The sequence below is a fragment of the Rhinoderma darwinii genome, chromosome 3 (assembly GCF_050947455.1).
Source record: "Rhinoderma darwinii isolate aRhiDar2 chromosome 3, aRhiDar2.hap1, whole genome shotgun sequence".
Taxonomy (NCBI): Eukaryota; Metazoa; Chordata; class Amphibia; order Anura; family Rhinodermatidae; genus Rhinoderma; species Rhinoderma darwinii.
In genome coordinates, this window is record NC_134689.1 from 314804944 (window position 1) to 314827116 (window position 22173).

General features: G+C 41.8%; 1 protein-coding gene across 2 annotated transcripts in view; it reads left to right on the forward strand.

Annotated features, from left to right (window-relative positions):
* Positions 1-474: 474 nt before the first annotated feature.
* The window catches only part of MCTP2 (multiple C2 and transmembrane domain containing 2), a 193728-nt gene continuing 172029 nt past the window's right edge, over positions 475-22173 (forward strand). For both annotated transcript variants that reach the window (XM_075858224.1, XM_075858225.1), the window contains exon 1: positions 475-587. The gene's annotated coding sequence lies outside the window, so the exon portion shown is untranslated. The remainder of the gene's footprint in view (positions 588-22173) is intronic.

Genomic DNA, 22173 nt, shown 5'->3' on the forward strand with positions numbered 1-22173 from the left:
CCAAACACTACTTATCTACCGTATGTAGGTTCCCCTCCTTGTTTTGGCTTACAAATACTGACCAAAATGCTACAGTCCTAATGATGCCTTTAGAAGGGTGGGTGACAATAGGGCTTACATTACAGCCCCCAATATTCCTATCAGTAAATCTGCATGACTCCTCATGTTAGTTGTCACCCGACTTTCCCAGATTCAGATAGTTCTTAAAAGCAGGAAAGATAAACTCTGTAATATATAAGCGGATATAAAGACGTGTATGTAGTGGTGCGGGGCCAGTGCAGACTGGACACTACACCGCTGACCGGACACTACACCGCTTATCGCCGGCTAATTGTTTAATTAAGGTTTTCGGTAGCCGCGAAATCTTGACAGGAGGAGCACCTGGGCAGACAGCCGAGACCCGCACTCCTCCCATGCCCGGCTCTGACAGGTTGGCCGCCTCCCCATAAGGGGCTGGTTATGGCTGGGAAGGAAGTCAGGGCTGAAGCTGGAGTGCCCTATATACGGATACATTGTCCCGACTCATACACGGCAATAATAATATTACGGAACCGGGCGCGGGAGATGAGCACCGGTCACTGGTACAGGTGAGGGGGCGCTGGGGGGGATGGAGGAGAGGGGCACGTGGTGGTAGTTGTCTGTGACAGTGTTACTATGTATACCACATTATGGAGGATGAGGTGATTCTGTACACTGTGCTGCTGACAGGAAACTTTCTGCACTTGATCCTTATGTGCGTGTCCGTGTATTCTACATGTACACACATTATTCTATGCATCTACATATGTGTACGTTTGAATGCATACATAGGTAATATGTGTGTGTTCACACTATATTATGTTTGTGTATGTAGTATAAATATGGTGTGCCTCTGCAGCTATACGGTACCCATCTCCAGGACCATTGTTTTATGTTTGTTTGTTTTTTATGATCTTCCTTTTCTGAAGCCGTCAGTAAATGTTGTGCCGTCCTGTGTTCTACATGGTGGAGAGTGGTGCAATACACTTATGAAATAGTCGTATGTCCATTTCTGGAGTGCGATGTAACATGACTTCTCTGTATATAAAGAAACATGTCATCGAGTGATGTAGTAATCGCTGTAAATGTTATATGTGGTCTCTGAAATATTCCTTCCCAGACCTACAACTCCCAGCATGTCCTGACAGCCACTGGCTAGGAGTATTAGTTTTAGCTGGAGAGCGGCTGATTTGAGACCACTGTGTTATATGATGGTTTACAGCACGTCAGATTTCTTTTATTTCTATCTGATTGCTCCTACAGAGCAGAAATCCTTCCATGGGTGAGCAGATACCTGATAGATCCCCATGAATTTCCCCCCTGACCATATATGATTACTCTAGGGTCAAAATCTCACATGGTGTATGGTCCGCTTCAGATGGAGGTCCCCTCCGCAGACCTCTGTTAGGCTATGTTCACACAGAGTTTTTTTTGCAGGAGGAAAATCCGTTTGGAATTTTGAGGCAGATTTTACTCTGCCTGCACGCCGATTTTTCATGGCGGTTTTCGCCTGCGGCCATTAAGTGTCGCGGGCATAAAACGCAGCAAAATGCGCTTTCTCTGCCTCCCATTGATGTCAATGGGAGGTCAGAGGCGTAAATGCCCGAAGATAGGGCATGTCCCTTCTTTTTCCCGCGAGCCGGGTATTCCGCTCGCAAGGAAAGAACTCCTCCACCTCCCATTGAAATCAATGGGAGGCGTTTTGCGGCGCGGTTTCTGCGTAAAAAAAAAAAATGTGTGAACTCCTTGTCCATTGCACGCGGTTATTTGCGCTGTTTCTATTGTTGGTCAATGTCGCCACCGTGTGTGTGTGTGTTTTGAAACCTCACTATTGAACTATTACTGTACGTCTTGCCCCTTTTTAGATCTCTGACTATCTGAGAACGTACATGTCTTGCTTCTGCCTGTGTTTTCATGTACATGAAGATGTTTGTGTGACACATGGAGAAGACCTGCTGCTTGGAAGGTCCTGCACGTGTTCTTTTTACACCTCATTGTTTTCTGTGCAGAGTATGATGTAGGTCACAAGTGACGTGGCAATTTTAAACTTTTTTCTTCCTCCGTTTATTAAGATATGATAAATGTACAGTCATAATCTGCTGTGGCTGTATTTCTGCTGCCTGTCATTCCTGTAATGTTCATCACTGCTCATACAGAATAAATCTGTCATATTGTAATGAGTTTCTATATTCTGGAATAGTTGGCGCTCATCAAGCATGTGTATGAATACTAGAAATTCTAGCAAGTCCAGTACAGCCCCTCAATATCTTGCTTTCCTGGGGTCCCAATTTGATAAGGCCTTGGGGTTCTCCCGCAAGGAGAAAAACAACCAAGATGTCTTCAAACAGAAGTGTTCTGATGTGCTGTAATATAGCGGATACTGTAATAACCTGCGGCGTATTTATGTATACAGAGGACTGAGTGAGTCATGCGCAGGCCAGGACAACCAAGAAAATCTTCCACATAGGACTCCTGCTAGATAACAACATTTTGTGAGTTGGGAAATCGTATATGGGCTCAAAGGGGTGTGCCAGGATTGGATGACTCAATCTCCGGTTTTGGGTGCCCACAGCAGAAGCTGGTTTATGTCAGGCCTTGCTCCTGGAAGCCCTTAAGACCTGCTTTTATTTTGTGGAGAACCTGAAATGTAGTCGTATTCTCCCATTGGAAGTAGCATTCTCTTATCCAGCTTCTAAGTCAGTACAGACAGGACAATAATTGTACTGAAGTCTAGACATCAAGTGTCGCTGTCATGGGAGTTCAGGGCGTCCTGATTGTCGTTTTCACCATACCTTGGCACTACTGCCTGGAGGAGAGTCACTATCTGGCAGAATGTGCCGGCTGCACTTGAGGAGAACTGTAACTGGTCATGGGCACCCCCCACCCCTTAATTTTTTTTTTTTTTAATATAGATTCCTATTTTAATGTGCCACTTTCAGGTGACCAGTGTATAAAGCCATGTGTGTTTTTGGTGTCCAAGTCATGACACTCCCCAAGTTGCCTTTGAAAGATTTTATAGAAGATCATAACTAATGTAGCCGTTGGATAATAACTATTGTAATTATCCCGAACCATTTTGATATACTTTACTTTTTTTTTTTGTGTGAAAGTTTTCAAGTCTGTGAGGCTACATACTGTTTCAGGTTTACAACTGGTAAATCTGCAGCGGAATATATTAGCAGCAAAGTGGATGACATCGGTGGTTGGTACTGTCTCCTTGCAGCGATGGGGGTCCTGGTTTCTAATCCAATCAAGGACTACATCTGCATGGGGCTTGTATGTTCTCCCTGTGTTTGCGTGGGTTTCCTCCCACACCCCAAAAACATACTGATAAGGAACTTAGATTGTGAGCCCCAATGGGGACAGTAAGTGTGGACCTTTGTACAGTGCTGCGGAATATGTCTGCACTATATAAATATATAAATTGAACAAATCTCATTTACATGCTGCAGAAATTGACATGCGGTCTGAATTTTTAAACTCTCAGTATGTCCGAATCTGCTGCAGAAAGTGCACAAATACTTTGCAGATTTTCTCCATTGATTCTCACAGTTCTTCACCTCTTAAGCCCTGCAAGGAATTCTAGACTTTTCCTGTTCCTAGTTAAATAGGCCAGGACTGATGTTCTCTAGAAGTGCCAGTTGCCCTGGCGCTGCCAGCTTGCAGAGGAGAGTCATGGGTGTAGATGGATGAAAAAAGCAACAAAATGCACATAGTGCATGAAACCGTAACAAACTTGATAATGTAGTAAGTTCAAGTTATGCTAACCTGGAAAAGTTATGCTGGGAGCATAACATCCAAAAGCGTGTGGTCCAGTATTCCTCTGGGGCTTCAGTATTTTGGTCTGGGTGCAGCCGGAGATCCGATTAGAGAGCCGGAGCAGTCTCGATGTTTCAGTAGGAAGAATATGGGTGTAGACAGGAGCAGAGGAGGGTGTGGTGTCTGCTTGCCTAGCAACTTGGCGCTGGAGCCGTGGCTGCTCAGAATGGTGTGCTTCTGGAACCAGGTGAGTAACATGTTTTAAAAAGGGTCTGGATGCATTTGTGGCTGAATAAGATCTAAGGCCCCATGCACACGACAGTATTTTCATCTATCCCGAAATACTGTCCGTAAATACGATACGTATTCCATCTGTATATACGGATCCGTAACAAGAGGGAGGATGCAAATGATGTCATCAGCATGTTGTATAGCAACGCTTCTGTAAATACGGACTGTATATGGATGCACATCCATAGCTGTCCGTATTTCCAGAAGCTCCCATAGACTTCTATAGGAGAGTCTGTGCCGTAATTACTGACAAGAGTAGGACAGGTTCTATAATTTTTTTTTCAGCACTGGCGCCCATCAGTGAAAGGTGTCCGTGGCCAATAGAAATTAATGGGTCTGTAATGGAGCCTAAGGCTAAAAATATAGTCCGCCCCTACTTTCGCCCCCAAATGTAAAAACTGCACTTAAAAATGCACTACTAGGGCTTGTCCACACAATGGAATTGCTGCAGAAAATTTCTGCAGCAATTCCGTTGAAAAACACAGGCAAAAAACTCACTACTTCCTGCTTTTATGGCAAACTGTTCGTAAATTGCTGTGTTTTTTTTCCCAATGCAAGAAGATGGTGACATCTCCTCTGAAACGCAGGAATTCTGTCCAGATTCCGCAGAAGGAATTGACGTATGAGGTATGAAAAATACGCGCCACAGGCCAATTTCGGCATTTGGTGTGTTTTTGTTTTTCTTCGTATTTGGCAGATACCATTCGCAAGCGGAAATGAAAGATAAATTGACACTCTGCGGATTTTAACATACGCATCGCAGGTCAATTTACGTTCCGAAAAATACCACAGCGTGTACATGAGATTTCCTGGAATCTCCTTGACTATGCTGGTACTTTATTAAGCTGCAGTTTTGCTGCACGCAAAACCGTAATATGCATTGAGCCTAAGCCTTCTGTCGGATGTAAAACTTGGGAGGATTTTCCCCTTGTACCAACATCAGAAGGCTGCACTGTATAGGCATACAGGGGTTTCAATTTTTCCATTTGGATCCCACTGTGTTTGTGTTGCGCGTGTGTGTTTATTTTTTTTAAACTGTATAAAATCGGGTAGTCTGTCGCTATTCTATACAGCAAAAAGAGGAAGGCCCCACACTTTTGGCATACACCCGGTAAAGACAGCCCTATGAATACATTCGGAAAATCCTCCCTGTAGATATGCCAAACGTAGCTCACAAAAGTGATGTGAGCAGAGTCTTATCCATACTGATGGAGAAGAATCGATTGCAATGACTTGTACAAATGGATAAACACTAAATCCGTATCAGAGTTGTTATGTAAGAAATCTCTCCTAAGGTCAGCTGTGACTAGCTCAGGATGTTAAGATTAACTGCAAAAATAAATAATCTGTGTCTTTGCATGTGATTCACAGCAATAATCTTTGATGCATTTGTAGCAGTAACCTCTGACGGATGAATCTTTTGAAAGCAAACAAGGTTTGATACCAAATACCCTATTCTAGCATATGGCATACTAGCAGTACTGAAAAGGCTACCCTAAGGCCTTGTTCACACGGCATGTATTTAACATGGTTTCTCACGCGTTTTACATGCCGAAAAACACGTAAAAAAAAAAACCCACCTGCTTTAAGCTTCCTGTTAACGTCACTGGGAAAATGCTTTGTAGTGCATAAAACGTAACTTTTTTTTTTTTTTTTTTATACGCTTACATGTTTAAAAAAACATGTAGTGTGTAAAAAAAAAAACTTGTCCGGTCAATTCGTGGCGCTAACAACGTGCCTAATTCCCATAGTCATTGGGAGTCCTAATTACGTGCTAAAAACGCATCAAAACGTGTTTTTGAGTGCCTTGTGAACAAGACCTAAGTCAGTTCACACAGTTTTTTGTTTGGTTTTTTAACACCGAAACCGCATCCGAATTCGTACCAAAAGACGTCCGAAAACGCTCCATTGATTTTAATTGGAGGTAGAGGCTTTTTCTTTTTTCCTGGGAGTCTTAGGGTATGTTCACACGGCCAAATTTCAGACGTATACGAGGCGTATTATGCCTCGTTTTACGTCTGAAAATACGGCTACAATACGTCGGCAAACATCTGCCCATTCATTTGAATGGGTTTGCCGACGTACTGTGCAGACGACCTGTTATTTACGCGTCGTCGTTTGACAGCTGTCAAACGACGACTCGTAAAAATACAGCCTCGTCAAAAGAAGTGCAGGACACTTCTTTCAGACGTTTTTGGAGCTGTTTTCTCATAGACTCCAATGAAAACAGCTCCAAAAACGAGTTGGTAAAAAAATGAGTTGGTAAAAATGCGAGTTGGTAAAAAACGTCTGAAAAGCAGGGTCTGTTTTCCCTTGAAAACAGCTCTGGATTTTCAGACGTTTTGGTTGACTACGTGTGAACATACCCTTAGCATTGTGTGTGTGACCTTTTTAGGGTATGTTCAGGCATTTTACGCCTCGCATTACACCCGAAAAAACGGCGTGCGACCTCTGCCCATTGAATTCAATGGGTCTTACGGTGTTCTGTGCAGACAGGCTTTTTTTTTACGCGCCGCTGTCAAAAGACTGCGCGTAAAAAGACGTCCGCCTCAAAGAAGTGCATGTCACCTCTTGGGACGTAAAATTGGAGCTGTTTTTCATTGACTCCAATGAAAACCAGCTCCAATTACGTCCGTGAAAAACGCGTGCACTTGTCAAAACGTCTGAAATTCAGGAGCTGTTTTTGCCTGACGTAATTGGCGTTGCCGTGTGAACATACCCTTATTGCCACGGTTTCCACCTCTGACCTACCATTGAAATCAATGGGAGGCAGAAAAAAACAGCGGCGCTAGTTTCTGATCGGAAAAATAGGTGCAGGCAGTTCAAAATCTGTCTCCAAATTCCTGAAGGAATTCTGAGGTAGGGTTTTTTTTTCTGCCAGGAAAAATTCTGTCAATAGGGCCAAAGATGGGAAATCCCACATCCGCCTGGCAGATGATAAATATTGAATGCTTTTGTATAAAGAGGGATTTCCCTGTTTCTGTATAGCCTCGAGTACTGGTGTGGGTTTGCTGCGTAGTCTGGATATCTGAGTCACTATGTTCTATAGTTAGCATCTGCCCACCTGCCCAATCTCCTTTATGGCATGACTGAGGCCGTAGCATGTACTGAACCCTGGGATTTGTGTCACAGCGGGCTTTGCTTGCAAGGCTTAGGCTCTTACAAAGTGCTACTTTCCATCACTTGGTCTACTGTATAAATATTTGTTTTTTTGTTTCATTTGGTAAACCTTTTGAAGATGCTTTTAGTGAACTCATTCTGAGTGGCTGCTATTCCCTCTCCGTACGCAAGCAAACGTATTTCCGTAGGTTATGTTCGGCACTTAGTAATAGCTACAGCACCTAGAATACGCTATTTATTTTTTATCTCGTTCATTATAGCCATATGAGGGCTTGTTTTTTGTGTAAGGGTATGTTCACACACAAACTCAAAAACATCTGAAAATGCGGAGCTGGTTTCAAGGGAAAACGGCTCCTGATTTTCAGACGTTGTTTAAGCCAACTGCGACTTTCGCTTAGTTTTTTTTACGCCCACATTTGTAGCTGTTTTCTATAGTCCATGAAAAACAGCTCCTAAAACTTCCCAATAAGTGACCTGCACTTTTTTCGCGGGCGGTTCTTTACAGGCGGTTTTTCAAAACGTCCGCGTAAAAAAACGGCCCGTCGGACAGACCGCCGTTTTTTCCCATTGAAGTCAATGGGCAGATGTTTGGAGGCTTCCGATTTTTCGGCCGTTTACGGACCGAAAATAGGCCGTGTGAACATACCCTAACAAGTTTGTCGTTTTTTCATGGCACCATTTATTTTCTATATAATGTACTAGGAAACTGAAAAAATATCCTGGTTTAGTTTGAACAACACTCACCATGCAATAAAAACGACATGTTGACTTTATTCCGTGGGTCAATAAGATTACGGCGATGCTAAACGTTTTTCAATTTATTTATTTTTGCAGGGTGAGTTGCAGCTTTTATTGGTACCTCTTTTGGTGCTGACTTTTGACTGCGTTGCCCTGCATTGATTTCAATAGGACACAGAAAGCCCGGAAAAAAAAACCATCAAACACAGGCAATTAGGGCTTGTCCACGCGTAACGGAATTGCTGCAGAAAATGTATGCAGCAATTCCATTAAAACTAGCAGGCATTCCACTGCGGGAAAAAACGCACAGTTTCCTGCGTCTTTTTTTTTTTGTTTGTGTTCTCTTTTTTTTTTTTTTTTTCCCGCCCAGTCTGGTCTCTGCCTAGTCCTCACCAGCGGTGTGGTCCGGAGGACATATGCAGTGAGCTGGCGACTGTCGGGCTTCCATCCCGCTCCTGACAAAAGTCCTCTGCTGGAGGCATCCCTGAGCACTGTTCCTTCCTGTGTAGGAGCCTGGATTGATAGCGATGCACCTGGCAGACGGGGACTCCTTTGGAAGGGAATCCTGGGTCTCTGCAACCCCAGTCACCTTTTGCGTATGACATGCACACCGGCGTCTGGACGTCAGCGTCGTGATGCTAATACCCGTGGGAGAACGGGGATTGGCTGGAAAAATAGGAGGCGGAGCTTAATGACAATTTGTGCCAGTTTCCAAACATAAAGATTCTGGTAAGGGATTCCAGCGTCTCCTAAACCATGTCGGTCTCTTCTGACTCTGATGTGGCGGATCCCCGCAAGTCTGGCCAAGTATGTTCCTCCTCCTCTTCCTTCTCCCTCTTTCTTTTTTTTATTTTTTAAATGTACCTTTTTAATATGACACTTGTTCGTGCTTTATTTAAGTAAACTCCTCAGCTAAGCGGCCTTTAAAGAAATGTGGAGTTTGTAAAGAAGTCACTGTCCTCGTCATATAAGAAGGCGTTATGCTCAAAATGCATTCAAAAATTATTGGTGGATGAAGCGCCATCATTTTTTGGATATTATAAAATCTATTTTATAAAGGAGGTTAGCTCTATTACTCTACAGATCGATGCTTGTTCTCCCAGGCCTTCTACTTCTGGCTTTCATCAACCTTCTGTACCCTCTACATGTCATATATTTTCCGATGGCCCAGATATAGTGGAAGTTTAGTCCCCGATTCATCAGATGACACTACCGATATGCCCTGCAGTATAATGGAAGATTATCGTCTTAAAGCCATCCAGGCAACCATAAATATAGAAGATCCTAAGGAACCACTTTCCGTCCAGGATCAGATGTTCCAGGGCCTGGGAGAAACAAACCGGAAATGCACATTTCCTTCTAAGAACGTAAAGAAACTTCTATATAAAGAATGGAAGCATTCAGAAAAGAGATCAACGGTCTCTAATTCTTTCAATATCCTTTTGCGGAAGAAGATTGAGCTGGGACAAAGTTGCCAGAGTGGATGCACCTGTAGCAGGTATCTCCAAGAAATCCTCACTACCGTTTTGAAGACCTGGGGTTACTTAGTGACCCCCCATGGATAAAAAGCAGAAGCTCTTCTTAAAAGGACATGGGAAGCTTCCACAGCGATGTTTAGCTCTGGGATCTCGGCTACCTGTACGGCTAGAACTCTCCGTCTGGATCGATCAGCTGGAAAGCCATCTTGCTGCTGGCTCTCCCAGGGAGGACATCCTCTCCTCCTTACTGATCTTTAAAAAAAAAAAAAGCTTCTAATTACCTAGGGGATGCCTCAGCAGATTTAGGGAAACTATCATCTAAACAATGCAGCAAGAAAGTCCACCAAGTAAGGATCTGGTCGCAGGTGGATTAAAATTATATATATATATATATATATATATATATATATATATATATATACAGACACACAAAGCACCACCGTTCCGTCAGTGTAGGGTACAAAAGTGTCCCAAATAACCAGTAAAATCCAAGATACAAGACAGCACTCCCTATTTTTTTTTCACTGAATTTGATCACTTTTATCACCCCTTGAGCAAAATATCCCAAGGGGTGATTAAAGTGATCCTAATTTTTCACTGAATTTGGAGTGCTGTCTTGTATCTTGGATTTTGCTGGTTATTTGGGACACTTTTGCACCTTACACTGACGGAACGGTGGTGCTTTTTCTCGTGTGTGTGTGTGTTATATACAGCAGAAAAAGAATGGCGTCGGCAGACTGCGACACTAATGCCACCTAAACCACTAAATATAAATAAGTATGCACTAAATCTACTTATAATAGGGAGGTTCTTAGTGCTCATTTTGATCAAAAAGTGTTTGTTTCGTGGCAGGTGGGCAAACACTTTTTGATCAAAATGTGCACTAAGAACCTCCATATTAGAAGCAGATTTAGTGCATACTTATTTATATTTAGTGGTTTAGGTGGCATTAGTGTCGCAGTGTGCTGACGCCATTCTTTTTCTGCTGTATATAACTAACACACACACACACACGAGAAAAAGCACCACCGTTCCGTCAGTGTAGGGTGCAAAAGTGTCCCAAATAACCAGCAAAATCCAAGATACAAGACAGCACTCCAAATTCAGTGAAAAAAAATAGGATCACTTTTATCACCCCTTGAGAAAAATATTTATATTTATTTTTTATTTATTTTATTTTTTTGTGTGTTTGCAACTTTGCAATTACATTTCATTAAAAGTAACTTCTACTTTTTGATATACAGCTGCTTTTGTATCCTGTATACAGAGAAGCTGTATCTGTCAGGTCAGCTTAGATGTGATCGATTTGCAGGTGGATCCTGCGACAACCCAAATTTTTATTTTTAACTATTTAGTTTCATCCTTGTAAAGCATTAAAAAATTTCCATTTTTGGTATCGCCATAATTGTATCGACCTGCAGAATAAAATTAACGCCATTTTTACTGCACAGTGAATGCCATAAAAACTAAACACCCCACCCCCTCCCAAAAAAATATTGAGAATTCGCTGTTTTTTTAAAATTTACAAATACCTTTATTATGGTGCCGTGAAAAACTACAACTTGTCCCGCAAAAAAAACAAGCCCTCGCATGGCTTTATTGACAGAAAAAACATAAAATTATGGCTTTTGGAAGGTGGGGAGATAAAAGTGAAAATGAAGATCCTAAAAATGGCTGCGGGGGGAATTAAAGCCTATGTAAACTTTTTTTTTTTTTTTTTTTTTTTTAAAAAAAGGTTTTTTTATAAAATAAAATGTATCAGTTTGTTTGCAACTTTCTATTAAAAATAACTTTAGCTTTTTGCGATACAGTTGCGTTGTATCCTGTATACAGAGCAGTTGTATCGTGCGCTGAGACCTGAATCTGTCAGTTATGAACTTGGATGTGATCAGTAACTGCTCGCTTTATACTGCAGTAAGCTTATATTGAGCTTATCGTGCTTCACAGGGCACACTTTGTTGTGGGTTCCTCTCCGCTGTGATAGGAGTGAAGTATAGTAGCCATTCTTGAAAATGTTCTATTTGCTTGTACATTTTAAACCCCTTAACATCCAGGCCTTTTTGGGAATCCAAAAAAAACCAAAACAAAACCTGCCATTGTTCTTTGCAAGGGTCTTTTACATTGTGCGCCATGCGGTCTAACTTATGAGTTATCTTTGTTCTAAGGTTCTTTACAATTGCAACAGTACCTAATGTAATTTTTTTTTTATTGGGGTGTACTTTTTTTATTTATATATATTATAATTATATATATTTTTATTTTTCTTCCCCTGTCCCACTAGTGATTTAAATGCTTTTCGGCCATGCCTTGGGGGCCTTTGTTAGGCCCCTGGCTGCCATAGTAACCTATTGGCACCCTGCAATTACATTGCATGGGGAGCAATGGGCTAACAGAGGGAACTTCTTAGATGTAGACTGCTGAGATTGGAGTGGTCTCTGATCCCGGCTGTGTATAAAATCTGTGCTCCTGCCGCTGGTCTAGTGGATACAGTGGCAGTACCTACAAAATTCCAATGACTGATATATCCATCATGGGCCGTTAATGGGTTAAAGTCTCTGGTCAGCTTCATACATCAGCTCTGATCTCTTTCCTTGCTACAACAACAATCCGTGACCAATCATCATACACTTCTCATTGTTCCAGCCCAGCTTCTTTCACTGCACAATCACACTGGGCTGGAACAATGAGAAGTGTATGACGCTGATTAGTCAGCATCATACACTTCTCTGTACAAAAGTAAAAACACGCCCGTTGTCTATTAAAGTCATTAGCATAAATCTAAAATTGCTCATAACCTGCTCAAAAATGATTGTTTTTCAAAATAAAAACCACTTCTCTACATTACAGCACCGATCTCCTGATGTAGGAGATATTGCACTTCTAATCTGGTGACAGAGCATCTTTAAACAGCACAAATGTTCCCTGCTGGAATGACTTATCTGTTTAAGAGTCTCCTCCTATAAGCTGTGTGGATTTGAAATGCGTGTTGGGTAAAGATTTGATATTTTTGGCTTCCATTTTTTTTCCATTCCCTATTGTAGACTATCTATTGTATTGTTCGTTTTAGTGAAGCATGTACTCCTGCATGGAATATTTCCTTTCAGGTGGATTATTCCACTACCTACATAGGCTAGAAACCTTGAACACCTAAGTAACACTCTCTAAGGGGGGGGGGGGGGGGTTTACACTGGGCGACTATCGGGTTGACAAGTGTTCATAGAATGCTTGTTGCCGATAATTGCCCTGTGTAAGCAGGGCGGCAATCGGCAGATGAACGAGAAAACGCTTAATCATCTGCTGTTCACATGGTTTAAAAAAAAAAAAAAAAAAAAAAAGTGAATTATCGTTGTTGGCAGCACATCTCCCTGTGTAAAGAGGGAGACGCGCTGCCGACATGATAAAAACGTATAGGGACCAGCGATTGGACTAACGACCGATCGTTCCCTGTGATAGGAGCAAACGAGCGCCGATCAACAATATCTCAATTGGCGCTTACTGCACCGGCCGATTATCGGCCGGTGTAATAAGGCCTTAAGTCAGTCATTGCTCCAGAAAAAGACCTGTGAAAGGGACTTTATCTTGACCTACAAATTCTTTGCACTTTTACCATGTATACGTATGATCATTTTTGGATCCTTATTTTGCATTATAGGGTACGTGTTTTATATAGTTGCCAAAATTCTGGGGACATTTTGTAATGGACACTCTCTATAGTGGGTTAGGGCAATCTTCTTCTTTTTTTTTTTTTTTTTTTTTTTTTTTTTATAGCTCCAACTTATTTTACAACAATTTACAATTGGGAAAGTAATCAAGCAAAATAACAAGTTTTATTTTCAAAGCCTATGGGTGACACATGCCACTGCATGGCAGCCATCACAGGTATATGTTAAACGTTTACGGCAGGAAGCTCCCGACATCACTTTCCATATATGGACAGTGATGTCAGGAGTTTACCAATGCCAGAGTTCCTGACCAGAGCAACAGAAGCATTCTGCTCGCGGACTTTGTCCACATATGTTGAGAAGTCAGGAGCTTCTACAGCACCGGAGTCCCCGGGCAATGTATCCCATGGTATGCCATACAGTGGGATATGTTTTGGCCTTCTGTTGGAGGTATACATTGGCATTCCTCCAAAAGTATGCCTCCGACTGAAGGCCAAAACGTGATGTGAAGGTGGGCCTAATACTATCATAGTGTGTCTTTTGTGAATTTTTGTCATTCATGCAAAAAATAAATAGTATCTATTTAATTTCAGTTGTGCAACATTTTGGCTTAGCTGCCAGGGAAATGTAGTTTAGAGAACTGGAATTAAATAATTTCATTATTGGAAGACGTGTGTGTGCTTTTATGTAATGGCCATCACCAACTGCCTCCTTCTCTCCATTTTTTTTTGGCCGGCAAAAAGCGTGCACACGTGCACACTTTGTAAAACCTTGTAGGGTATCATGAAAATTACGTTTTTATAAAAAAAATAATAATTTGGTCGGTTTTTAGTTTATCACAATTAAACGGCTCTGGCACATCAAACAGAATATCCTCCACATTTTCACAGTAGATGTGGTGTCCTTATTGGGATAGCTCCGATAACCGGTGAGTTGTCCTAAAGTGCAGCAACGTTGCCTTTTACCGTTTGGCATGCTTTCCAAGTGTTCTTCTACTTTTTATACAAATCACTGTGTACCTCTGCTCCTTTTTAATGCCACTCTCTTTTTTTTTTTTTTTTTTTTTTTTTTTTTTTATTTAGCTGACACATACATTTGAATGAATACATTTACCATTTTGCTTAAAATATGTATGTCTGGGTCCTAACAGCAAATTAACCCCAACATGAAATTTAAAGACAAAAAGCTTAGCGGTATGCATTGGGGCAGTAGCGCATGTGGCTTCCTGTATGACAAATCCAGGTATTCATGAATTAATAGTGTTGTGTGTCACTCTTATGACCCTTTTACATTTGGGTAAGCAGACATTTTCAGATTCCCCCCCCCCCCCACCAACCTTTCCTGAAATGGACACACCATTGGGACCAAATATGTCTATTTCCCATATGTCTACTATGTGACTTATGAAAGATTGAGGTAATTCTACACTCAAATGCGAGGACAAAAATTCAAAGGTGTTTTTCAGGAATGAATTTAAAGGCCGCAAAACCCTGCGTGCACAGTCCACATTTAAAGGGATGAAATATATTTTAAAAAAAAAGTTGCATAAGATTCGCATGAAATCCTACTCAAAAACCCTCTGTATGACTTCATATTAAAGAGGCTCTGTCACCACATTATAAGTGCCCTATCTCCTACATATGGTGATGGGCGCTATAATGTAGGTGACAGTAATGCTTTTTATTTAAAAAAACCAATCTGTTTTCACCACTTAGCGATTTTTAGATTTATGCTAATGAGTTGCTTAAAGCCCAAGTGGGTGTGTTTTTACTTTAGACCAAGTGGGCGTTGTACAGAGGAGTGTATGACGCTGACCAATCAGCATCATGCACTTCTCTCCCTTCATTTAGTCAGCGTATAGGTATCCTTTTAGATCGCTATGTGCTGTCTTATACTAACACATTAACAATACTGAAGTGTTTAGACAGTGAATAGACATTCCACGGGATGTCTATTCACAATCTCTGCACTTCGTTATTGTTTCTGTGGTAGTTACAGCAGAGGAAGCGTAATCTCGTTGTAACCTGTCATTTACAGCGTAATCTCGCGAGATCACGCTTCCTCTGCTGGAACTACCACAGAAACCGTAACGAAGTGCAGGGATTGTGAATGGACATCCCGTGGAATGGCCATTCACTGTCTAAACACTTCAGTATCGTTAATGTGTTAGGGTATGTTCACATGAGGTCATTACGTCCGTAATTGACGGACGTATTTCGGCCACAAGTACCGGACCGAACACCGTGCAAGGAGCCGGGCTCCTAGCTTCATAGTTATGTACGATGCCAGGAGTCCCTTCCTCGCTGCCGGACAATTGTCTCGTACTGAAAACATGATTACAGTACGAGACCGTTGTCCGGCAGGGACTCCTAGCGTCGTACATAACTGATGCTAGGAGCCCGGCTCCCTGCACTGTGTTCGGTCCGGTACTTGCAGCCGAAATACGTCCGTCAATTACGGACGTAATGACCTCGTGTGAACATACCCTTAGTATAAGACAGCACATAGTGATCTAAAAGGATCCCTATGCGCTGACTAAATGAATGAAGAGGAGTGCATGACGCTGATTGGTCAGCGTCATACACTCCTCTGTACAACGCCCACTTGGTCTAAAGTAAAAACACGCCCATTTGGGCATTAAGCAACTCCTTAGCATAAATCTAAAATCGCTAATAAAGTGGTGAAAACAGTTTTTTTTTTAAAATAAAAAGCACTTCTATCACCTACATTATAGCGCCGATCTCCTTATGTAGGAGAGAGGGCACTTATAATGTGCTGACAGAGCCTCTTTAAATTGGATGCATGGAGTTGTCCAGTAGGGCCCCATGGAAGTAATATGAGTACAGTATTACGGCTCCTACAAAAACCGGTGCTGTGAATCATTTAGTCTTCATGCACATGGCCGTATGATGGCTTCTTTTTGTATAAAGCCGTAATAGGGAAGCCATAGAGGTCTATGAGGCCTCTACTTTACCTCCAAATGCCTCCTGATTTCATACAGTGGCACACTTAAGGTTTTTTTCATATGGAATCAAACAGGAAAAAAAAAAAAGAGGCATTCTCCATCGCACTTATTCAATCCAAATGTAGATTTTTTATTTTTTATTTTTTTTACATCTTCATTACATTTAAATGTTTCATGAAGGTCATGTGCATGTGAAGCCACATAAATGCCAGGAATTACTTTTTGCTTTGAGCAGTCTGGATGGATAAGGAGAAGACTGAAAATTCCAGTGTTCTGAAATGGTTTTGTCCAGAATCTAATTGTGTTCCCCCCCCCCCCCCACTTTTATTTATTTACTAAGCAGACTTGCAGAAATGGGACATTTCTAGGATGAATGAAAAAGGTCAAAGTAGATTTTAGTTTTTTATCTGGTTTGTAAACATACAGTATATATATTACACTTTTTGGGGAATTTAAGAACAGTAAGTTTTTATTAAGCCACTACCGTAGGAGTCTGATAAGACAAAAAAATGGGGTGTACTCCATCAGACTCCATATGTAGGGATTCATCGAATTTTCATTGTTGCACATTTGGTTTTTCAAGTGAATTTTCTAGTAAGGGTATGTGCACACACAAAATAAAAAACGTCTGAAAATACGGAGCTGTTTTCAAGGGAAAGCTGCTCCTGATATTCAGACTTATTTTTCTTTTTTTTAGCAACTCACGTTTTTTTCGGCCGTTTTTTGGCGCTGTTTTTCTATAGTCAATGAAAACATCCCAAGAAGTGACATGCACTTTTTCGCGGGCTTCTTTCTACGTGCCGTTTTTGGAAAACGAGGCGTAAAAAGACACCCCGTCGGAACAGAACGCAGTGTTTCCCATTGAAATCAATGGGCAGATGTTTGTAGGCGTTCTGCTTCTGTTTTTTTTTTTTTTCATCTGTTTTTCGGGACGTTTAAGGACTAAAAAACCTCATAAAACACTGTGTGCACATACCCTAATTGTATAAGGCTTTGAAACTGCAAAATGAGATCCAATCAATATTGTAAACTAACCTATAGCTTTGGTAAACTGGTCGCGGATTATGTAATGTAATTTTTGTTTTTGGCTTGGGTTTTCTCCTTGCTTCTCATAGTCGTGCAATACTTTTAATACCAGAATCCATGATTGTGCTCATAAAAGCTGTTCGTGGGTGATATGTAGACCGTGTGTGCATGAGTCACCTGCATGGAAGGTGCAGGCGGAGGCATTTGTTTGAAGATAAACAATAGGATTAGAGACCTGTTTTATTCGCTTGTAAACTCTCCTTTTGTATCCTCTAATTTAGCTATGTTGCACGTCACCTCAAGTGGATGTCCCAGTGCGCAACGGGAAAGGGCCACACTCTGGAGTCCTGATATTAGAGGCACATTATGGTAACTCCACCTGTTACAGCCTTTATCTGTACTGCAGCTGTCACACTGGTTTAAGTGTACTAAGACGCATTTCAAGTGATTAGTGTCCAAGGATGAACGTGGAACTCCGGGAGAGCGGGATGAATGGTGTTAAATGGGCCTCCCTTCAGGACATGTCATATGAATACTTCTTTATTTCCATTATCTTGATTGCATTATTTAAAGTAACTGTCACCCAGTTATAAAGCGCATCTATAAGCGAATAGTAATGTGCTACAACGGGTGCCATTACACATTGCTATGAGCATCTTCTAGATGCTGCTTATTAAATGGGTCTGTCTGACAGTATCCCTTTTTTAAAGCGTTTTTTTTGTACGGTAAGTAAATGGAATAGAGGTAATTCAATCATTACATTTTGCAGCATGTCACTAGGATGAGCCATGACATTCTGATCAGTGGGGCCCAACGAGTTCTCCGGCGCAAGGGGACTTCTCTCCACCCACTGTGTGGGGAGCTGCATCACGACTCTATTCATTAGTCTATCTGGCATCAGATTATGCTGCACTATATAAAGCCAAAAAAGTATGGGGACAAGTCCGCTTTTCTATTAGCCAAAACTGCACAAAAAAAAGTGCCAGTCGAAGGGTATGTTTTTTTTTTTTTTTTTTTTTTTGTACTGTAAATTTTTATATTTATTACTTATTATTTTTTTTTTCACTAGGGGACTTTGCTATTCGATCTGTAGATCGCTGCTACAATGCTTTGGTATACTTAGTATACCAAAGCATTATTGCCTGTCAGTGTAAATTTGACGGATCCGGTGCACAAGAGACAAACGGAAACCACAGGCACCGGCTCCGTCACCATTAAAATCAATGGTGATGAAAGCAGAAATCTCTGGTTTCCGTCTGTCTGTTCAGGGTCCCATTCTGACGGAAACCTCCGACGGAACATCCGAACTGGACACCAACACAGATGTGAACAGAGCCTTACTGATACAGCTTTTATTTTAATTTATTTTGGTCTCTGCACACTAAAACATGTTGAATGCAGCCTAGTTTGCGCCTTAAGGCTCAGAGCCCATTTTTCAAATCTGACATATTTCACTTTATGTAGTAATATCTTCGGAACGCTTAAACCTATCCAAGTGATTCTGAGATTGTTTTCTTGTGAGACATTGGGCTTTGTTAGTGGTAAAATGTGGTCGATTATACTCTGTGCTTTTATTTGTGAAAAATAGCAAAATTTAGTTTTTTTTAGTTTTTTTAAAATAGCATTTTTCTGAATTTTAAATGCATCTGCTTGTAAGGCTGGGTTCACACGAGCATGTTGCGTCTGTAATGGACGGAACGTATTTCGGCCGCAAGTCCCGGATGGAACACACTGCAGGGAGCCGGGCTCCTAGCATCAGTTATGTACGAATGTATTTTTTTTTTTTCGTTTTTTATTTTTTTTTGGGTACCAGTTCAGTTCTTAAGTGGCTTTGAGGGGCCTATGTATTAGAAACCCCCATAAAACACCATTTTAGAAAGTAGACCCCTCAAAGTATTCAAACCGCATTTAGAAAGGCTATTAACCCTATAGGTGTTTCACATAAATGTAAAGCAAAGTAGAGGTGAAATTTAGAAATGACATAAAAAAAATTGACAGAAAATCTTTTTTTTTTTTTTTTTTTTTTTTTTGTAAAACAGAAGGTTTTACCAGAGAAACACAACTCCATACTTATTGCCAAGATTCTGATGTTTTTAGAAATATTCCACATGTGGCCCTAGTGTGGTAATGGCCTGAAGCAAAGGAGCACCTAGTGGATTTTGAGGTCTCCTTTTTATTATTCACCATGTCTGGTTTGAAGAGGTCTTGTGGTGCCAGAACAGTGGAAACCCCCTGAAAGTGACCCTATTTGGCAAACTACACCCCTCCAGGAACTTATCAAGGGGTATAGTGGGCACTTAGATCCCACAGTTTTTTTGCTGCATTTTGTGGAATTAGGCTGTGCAATTGAAAATCAAATTTTTCCGATAAAACGTAGAAATAAAATTTTTGGACCAGGAATAAAGGAGAAAAAGAAACCCAACATTTGTAAAGCAATTTCTCCCGATTACGGCAATACCACCCCATATGTGGTCACAAACTGCAGGGCTCAGAAAGGCAGGAGCGCTATTTGGCATGTAGATTTTGCTGGATTGGTTTCTGGGGCCATGTTGCATTTGCAGAGCTTCTGAGGTACCAGTACAGGGGAAACCCCTTGAGTGACCCCATTTTGGAAACTAGACCCCTTGAGGAATTCAATGTAGTTTTCCAGTACATCCCTCATGACAGCACCACAGGCGGTTGCCTTATTGACCTCTATAGGGACAGGAAGACAGAGGTTAAAAGGCCCCTCCCACCACCCACTTGCCAGTGTTCTTCCTGTGTTACTGCAGGAGAAAAACTCGGGCAGGGGGCAAGATCTGGGGGTCTGTGCACTCCCCCTTTTCCTCCTAAAGCCTAGGCTAACACCCCTCTAACGAGAAGTCCATTAGCTCCCAACCTAAGACACCTACCATAGGAATCCTAGGCAGGGTTCCGGTAGTGTGTGGGGTTCGGGATTCCCAAGCAGGCTTCGGCCTGGCCGTGTGACCAGGCAAGGACCGGCAGCTCCATAGGTTTGGACGCATCGGCAAAAGTATCCTCGCTGCGCTGCATAGCAGGCCTCAGGTCGCCGGCTATGACGCGGCCGCACCTCAACTAATATCCGTGACCGGAAATGACGTCTGGCTACTTCCGGTCCGCGGCCATCTTGGAAGGCGGGAAATGCAAAACACCCGCATTTAAAGGGACACGCACAGGTATGTAGTTAGAGCTGATACCTCTAACTTTAATTGATTTATTTTTTTTGTGGATTGCATATTGCATTGGCTGTTACCTGTTGTGGACTGGAACTTCCTCGTTCTGACAGAACTCAAGATATGTCCCAGGGTCACGTGAGTCTCACCCTTGGGCTAAGGGTTTTGACTCCTTATGTAAGTACACCATACTTTATCTACCTTCTGCTTTCTCTAGGATAAAGATTCCTCTCAGAGAGAAACTGATAAAAAGGTTAAAAAATGTGCGACTTGTGCGAAAAAATTGCCGGAGTCACATAGGAAACAATTGTGTCAGGATTGTATTGCAAAAGTACTAAAAGAGGAACAACCAACGTTCATGTCTGAACTTAGGGCTATGATTCGTGAAGAAGTGAGTCAGTCAGTAGCCTCCCTCGCCCCTCCTCAAACTCCCTCACACTCCCTGGCAAAAAGACCACGGATCAGGAGTGTTATTACTTATCGGAGGGTGAGTTAGAGGAAGGAGAGGAACTCTTACCTTCAACTTCATCCACTCAAGAGAAAAAAATGTTTCTTCTCTTCTGAGATGTCTGATACCTTAATCCAGGTAATACGGGAAACCATGGATATTCCCGAAGAAGACCAACCACATACCATCTAACGGAAAAGAAAACAGATTTTTCCAGTAAACAACTGAATGGGAGGATTCGGAAAAGAGGCTCTTAATTTCAAGAGTTTAAAAACAGACTTCTCTTTGATCCAGAAGACACTGAACCTTGGGATGAGATCCGATAAAGTAGATGTCCCAGTAGCCAGGGTTGCTAAAAAAAAAACGCGATCCCATTTGAAGACTCCTCTAAGTTGAAAGACGCCATGGACCGAAAGGCAGACGGGCTACTGAAAAGGGCTTGAGAATCTTCCTCCGCTTTGATCTCTACTAATATCGCGGCCACATCGGTAGCAAGAGCAATGTTTATATGGTTAAACCAGCTGGAGACCCATTTGATGATGAAGACGTCACGACAAGATCTATTAGAATCTCTACCCTTACTAAAGATGGCAGACGCTTCAGCGGAATCCATTAGATTTGCTGCCAGGAATGGGGCATGGGGCTCTCTCAAATGCTGCTAGAAGATCATTATGGCTCAAGATGTGGTCAGGAGATACGAAGTCCAAGAACAAATGATGTTCGGTCCTCTCCTGGATAACATGCTGGAGAATGTAGCGGATAGGAAAAAGGGGTTTCCAGAAGAGAAACCAAAAAAACCCCCTCAGTTTGGGAGGTTTCGCCAACAGAAGGAGCCAACCTTAAAGAACTACAGCGGGAAAGGAAAGTTCGGTTGCTGGAGTTACCCCAAAGGAAGAAAGGGTCGAGGATATCTCCTTAACCCCAATAGCTCATTTCAGCCCTCAAAGCAATGACGCCAAGAGTGTGTGTGTGTGTGGGGGGGGGGGGGGGGGGACTCCTACAATTTTATCCCAAATGGACCGAAATAACCCAGAACCCCTGGGTTCTAAAGATTATAGAAGAAGGGAACAAAATAGAATTCTCCTCCCATTCCTCCAGAGAAATTTCTAATAACCCAGTACCAAGCAAAAGACCTTCATCAGATCCTTATCCGGGACGTCCAGAAACAACTCAAATTGAGAGCAATTATTCCAGTTCCCTACAACGAAAAATTCAAGGGCCACTATTCAAAGATCTTCTTCGTCAAAAAACCAGACTGTTCTTACAGGACAATAATCAAAAATATCGAAAATTCAAGATGGAGTCTATCAGATCAACTATTCCTCTAATAAGGGAAGAGGCATCAATGTGTACGATCGATTTTTAAAGGATGCATATTATCACATTCCTATCCACCCCGCTTACCAGAGATTCCTCAAATTCTGGCAGAGATTATGGCATTCGTAAGAAGTCAGGGCATAGTAATTATCCCATATCTAGACGACTTCTTGTTGAC